This window comes from Dryobates pubescens, chromosome 16 (assembly GCF_014839835.1).
Source record: "Dryobates pubescens isolate bDryPub1 chromosome 16, bDryPub1.pri, whole genome shotgun sequence".
Classification (NCBI taxonomy): Eukaryota; Metazoa; Chordata; class Aves; order Piciformes; family Picidae; genus Dryobates; species Dryobates pubescens.
The window spans coordinates 5,126,998-5,132,997 of NC_071627.1; positions in this window are offsets into that span (position 1 = coordinate 5,126,998).

The following is a 6,000-nucleotide window of genomic DNA, read 5'->3' on the forward strand; positions in this document are numbered from 1 at the left end:
CCAGGATTGGAGGATGAATGTGAATCCCTTGGGGGGGGGGTTTGGCTTTTTCAGTTGTTGGGATTTGGGATTGTTTTCTCTCCCCTCTTGGGGGTTGGGTGGGGGTTTTTGTTGGGTTTGTTTTGCTTTGTGATGCAACAAAGCAGGAAAGGCTGCGAATGTATCTCTGTCCTCATCGGAGCTGGGGGCAGCAGGGCTTCGGCTGCTGCCCCTGGAGCTCCTGATGAGAAACCCATCCAGAAGGCAAACAAAGTGCCCTGTGAATATTTGCTAATGTTTTATACGACCCCCTCCAGCCCCTTCCCACCCCCTCCCCCCTACCTTGGGTGTATCCCAGAACCCTACAATGCTTTAGGTTGGAAGGGACCTTAGAGATGATCTACTCCAACCTCCCTGCCCTGGACAGGGATGCCTCTCAACTAGTCTTGAGTGCTCAAGGCCTCATCCAACCTATGCAAGGGTGGAAGGTCTCCTCTCACCTCCTTGGATCCAATCTGCTCCCAGACAGCCTGAGAATGGCACAAAGTTTGTGCTTGGCTTTGCCCAGTGTAAATAGTTTGAAGGTGGATCTTTTAACTTCTAGACCTTCCATCCAAAGGTTTGGGGTTTTTTTTTTGGAGGGGGGTGGGGGAGGGAGTGGGGAAGGAAAAGGCAGATCCTAGCTTAGAGCTCACGCTCCAGGTCATTGCTTTCAAACTTTCCATTGGGAAAAGTCATTCCCCCCAGCCTCCCACCCCCATTTAGTGCCAGCAGGAGGCTTGTTGCTGAGGAGTTGGGAGGGAGTGCTCCAGTTCCTGCTTCCCTGTTAGCCAGGGACATGAGGCATGAGGCAAAGGGAAAGAACGGCAAAGCTGCATCCCAAGCATTTCAGTTTCTGGTTTTGGTTGCAACTGCTGATGGCCTGAGACAAAAAAAACCCTATCTATATAAATAGAAATCTCCATTTCCTCCCATCCTGATGGCTGGAAAAGTAGGGAATTCCATGGCTGAAAGATGGGGAGTTCCATGTCTGACAGGCAGGGAATTCAATCTCTGAAAGGTAGGGAGTTCCACCTCTGGCAGGTAGGGAATTCCATCTCTGAGAGGTAGGGAATTCCATCTCTGAGAGGCAGGAAATTCAATCTCTGAGGGGTATGGAGTTCCATGTCTGACAGGCAGGGAATTCAATCTCTGAAAGGTAGGGAATTTCATCTCTGAGAGGCATGGAGTTCCATCTCTGAGAGGCAGGGAATTCCATCTCTGAGAGGTAGGGAATTCCATCTCTGAGAGGTAGGGAATTCCATCTCTGAGAGGCATGGAGTTCCATGTCTGAGAGGTAGGGAATTCCATCTCTGAGAGGCATGGAGTTCCATATCTGACAGGTATGGAGTTCCATCTCTGAGAGGTAGGGAATTCCATCTCTGAGAGGTAGGGAATTCCATCTCTGAGAGGCATGGAGTTCCATGTCTGAGAGGTAGGGAATTCCATCTCTGAGAGATATGGAGTTCCATATCTGACAGGTATGGAGTTCCATCTCTGAGAGGTAGGGAATTCCATCTCTGAGAGGTAGGGAATTCCATCTCTGAGAGGCATGGAGTTCCATGTCTGAGAACTAGGGAATTCCATCTCTGAGAGGCATGGAGTTCCATCTCTGAGAGGTAGGGAATTCCATCTCTGAGAGGCATGGAGTTCCATGTCTGAGAGGTAGGGAATTCCATCTCTGAGAGGCATGGAGTTCCATGTCTGAGAGGTATGGAGTTCCATCTCTGAGAGGCAGGGAATTCCATCTCTGAGAGGCATGGAGTTCCATGTCTGAGAACTAGGGAATTCCTCTTCTGAGAGGTAGGGAAATCCATATCTAAGAGGTAGGGAATTCCATGTCTGAGGAAAAGTTGGGAATTCCATGTCTGAGAAGCAGGGAATTCCATCTCCAGAGAGGCAGGGACTGCCATTTCTTGAGAGGGAGGAAGTTCCACGTCTCAGAGGTAGGGAAAATCCATGTCTGAGAAGCAGAGAATTCCATCTCTTGAGAAGTAGGGAAGCCCATGTCTGAAAAGCAGGGAATTCCACTTCTGAGGGGTAAGGAATTCCACCTCTGAGAGGTAGGGGAACCCCCACCCCCACCCCGTGGAGCAGCTGCCCCAGCAGTTCTAGGAGGTCTCCAAGAGCAGCCACATCTCATCCCTTGTCTGCAGTAAATCCTGAGCTGTACAGTCCACCTTCTGCTGCAATGGAAGCTAAGAGAACCTCACTCCCCTGTGTCCCCACCCCCCCCAGCCAAGGGGACCCCAGGGGATGATGATGATGATGATGATGATGCTTCACCTGTCCTGCACACCGTGTCTGCATGCATGTCCTGCACCTCACACCTGCACTTGAGCAGTCAGCTCCACCGACCCGGAGAGGTCCTTGCATGCCCCAGCAGAACCCCTCCAGGCTGGGGCTGCCTTGGGAAGTAGGGGGGGGGTGGTGGGGTTGGGGGTGGGATCAGTTCAGAGGGAGGGGGAAACTCATGTCTTCTTACTTGGGGTGTAGACCTCAACTAAGGTTTGTTTGGGGGGGGGGGGGGAAATCTCATCCAAAGGGGTGGGATCCATGGAGCTGCTGGTGCATGGCTTTGGTGCCAAGTTGGTGACTTGAGTAAGTGGCAGTGAGGTTGGTGGCATTTGGGGGACCAGACCCAGAGAGGGAAAGGGACTGGAGAGCTGGAGGTGATGCTGCAAAGCCAGAGAGCTGGGGTGGTAAGAGGGTGTTGGGGGTGGGAGCATCCCGTGGGACCACAGCAGGCCAGCCTGGAGGAGGTGATGCTCCTGCAAGCTTTGGGCTTTCTACTTTACAGAGGGAAGTGAAGGGGGAGGACCAAAGTCCCTCCCCATGCCCTTGCACCAGGCCAGCTGCCCAGAGCCCAACAGGGGAGGCAGAGGTGGTGGGGGAGGGAAACTTTGTGTAACCAGAGTGAGTAGAAGGTCTGCAGGGCGGCCGGGAAGGGACCACACCACATTGCCCAGGGCAGGGTCTGGGGAGGGGGGAGAGTTGCGTTGGGTTTCCCCCCACCCCCCACCCCCCTCCCTTTTCTTTTTAACCCCTAACACCTCACTCAGCCAAACCCTCTCAGCCAAGCTGGGGCATGGCATCAATCACCCCCCCACCACAGGAGGAGCACCGCGTTGGGAGCTCATCAGCCAGCTGAGGGCCACCTCCAGTTCCCAACCCCGTGTCCCCCCTGCAGCTGCCGCCTTGTCCCCTCACTCCCCCTCCCCCATTCCGACCACCCCTTCCCCCCCCCCCCCTCCCCCTTTTAACGCCGTAGCTGAGCTGTAGTCTTTCTATTTCCTTTGAAAGCCGCCGAGGTAGAGCCTTTAGTGAGTGTTGTGCTATTTTTAGTGCCGTGGTCTTTCTGTTTGCTTTGGGGTTTGTTTGGTTTCTAAGCCACCCTGACTAACCTTGTGGCCCAGCAGTATGCCCGGTGTCACCCACCCCCCACCCCGTGCTCTGTGCTCCCTTCTCTTTCCCCCCCCCCCCGCCCCCTCCTCAAAGTGGAAGTGACACGAACCACATTTGCCCCCTGCCCTCTTCCTCCTCCCCCTCCTTTCTCCATGTGTGTGTCTAATTATGGAATTCTACTTATATATTATATATATAATGCTTAATATTCCTCCTTCTTCTAGCCCTTAGAGCCCCAGGGTCGATGTGTTACCACGCAAGTTTTATACTCTAATATTTATATGGCTTTGGTTTTTTGGTTGGTTTCTTTTTTTTGGTGGGAGGGTGGGGTTGGGTTTTTTTCTTTCCTTTCTTTTAATTTTATTTTTTTTTTTGGGGGAGGGGGGAGGGGAAGAAATCAATTAAAAAACCACCCCAATAAAATCTGTTCTCTTCGGACTCGCCGCTGGTTTGGGCTGCTTCTCTTCCCCCCCCCCGCGGCCCTCCGGGGCGATGCTGGGACGGATGCCTGCTGCTGCAGCATGGAGGGCTTCAGAGCTGGAGGGGGGAGGGGGGATGAGCAAAGGGAAGCCAGCAGAAGCAGAGCCTGAGGGGAAGGACCTGGAGCTGCTGGAGTGGGCCCAGAGGAGGCCACGGAGATGGTCAGGGGGATGGAAAACCTCTCCCATGGGAACAGGCTGCGAGAGAAGGCTCCAGGGAGGGCTTAGAGCAGCCTTGCAGCAGCTGAATGCCTCAGCAGAGCTGGGGAGGGACATAGACAAAGGCAAGGAGGGACAGGATGAGGGACAATGGCTTTGAGCTGGGAGAGGGGAGGTTGAGATTGGAGATGAGGAAGAAATTCATGGCAGTGAGGGTGAGGAGACGCTGGCGCAGGTTGCCCAGGGAGGCTGTGGCTGCCTCCTGCCTGGAGGTGTTGAGGATAGCCCTGAAGAAAAAGGTCCGGGGGTGTTGGTTGCTGGGCAGCTCCCCAGGAGCCAGCAGTGCCCTCAGGCAGCCAGAGGAGTATGGGCAGCAGGGCAGGAGAGGGGATTCTGCCCCTTGGCTCTGCTCTGCTGAGACCTCACTTCCAATCCTGCCTCCAGGTCTGGTGTCCTCAGCACAAGAAGGACACAGAGCTGTTGGAGTCCAGAGGAGGCCACAAAGATGATCCAAGGGCTGCAGCACCTCTGCTGTGAGGCCAGGCTGGGGGAGCTGGGGGTGTTAAGCCTGGAGAAGACTCCTGGGGAGGACCTTGGAGCTGCCTTCCAATAGCTGAAGAGATCCTCAGACCCAGCAGGGATGTGGGCATCCGTCCCCAGCACCAGTGGGGATCTGGTCAGCCTTCCCCAGGCCCAGCAGGGATGTGGTCATCCATCCCCAGCACCAGTGGGGATCTGGTCAGCCTTCCTCAGACCCAGCAGGGATGTGGTCATCCATCCCCAGCACCAGCGGGGATCTGGTCACCCTTCCCCAGGCCCAGCAGGGATGTGGTCATCCATCCCCAGCACCAGTGGGGATCTGGTCAGCCTTCCCCAGGCCCAGCAGGGATGTGGTCATCCATCCCCAGCACCAGTGGGGATCTGGTCAGCCTTCCTCAGACCCAGCAGGGATGTGGTCATCCATCCCCAGCACCAGTGGGGATCTGGTCACCCTTCCCCAGGCCCAGCAGGGATGTGGTCATCCATCCCCAGCACCAGTGGGGATCTGGTCACCCTTCCCCATCAGGGCTCCACCTCCCTTCTCCACCCCCGGGGTGATCGATTTGCTTTTCCTGGCGCTCGGGCTCCCCCCTCCGCGCCTGGCAGCTGTGGGTGAGGAAGGTGGTGGTGGTGGGGGGGGGTGGGTCAGGCTCTGTGCCCAACGCCCCCCTGGCCAGGACGAGCCCCTGCCGCCCTCTCGCTGCAGGGGAAGGGGGTGGGGGGTGACCCAGGCCAGCGAGAAACATCCCATGACCGGGGGTGTCGCAACCGGGAAGGGCGAACCGAGCTGCGGCTGCTGCCCAGATGTGAGAGGGGGTGAGGACAGAGGAGCCCCGGGAGACCGACAGACAAACAGACAGCCCGGGACGTGGTTAGAAGGTCAGCACACATTACCCCCTCCTCCCCTTTCCCCTCCCCCCCCCATCCCATCCTGCTGCCACCCCAAGTCAGTGCCTCCATCGGCGCTGAGCTTCCTCACCCCCAACCCGCACCACCCCCCCCCCCAGAGACCACCTCCCCCCCAAACCCTTTGCAGACCAACAAACACTCCCCAAATCTCCTTGCACCTCTCTTTAGCCCCCCAATCCTGTCTTGTTCCACTCCCCTCACCCCCACTCCCCCCATTCCTATCCTCCCCCCCCCTTATTCTCCTCCTCCAGATCTTTCTCTGCTCTGGTCCCACTTTGTGCCCCCTAAATCCTATCCTGCCCCACAAAGAGCCCTGGAAATCTCCATGCAGCTCTCAAAGGGACACCCCCCCCCCCAAATACCCCTACATCCCCCCCAGAGCCCAACTCTCTTCCTGTTCACTTGGGGACAGCCCTGGTCACACACACACAGAGGAGGAGGTTCCAACCAGAGCATCCTCTTTTAAGGCAGGAAGGAGAGGCAGGGTGGT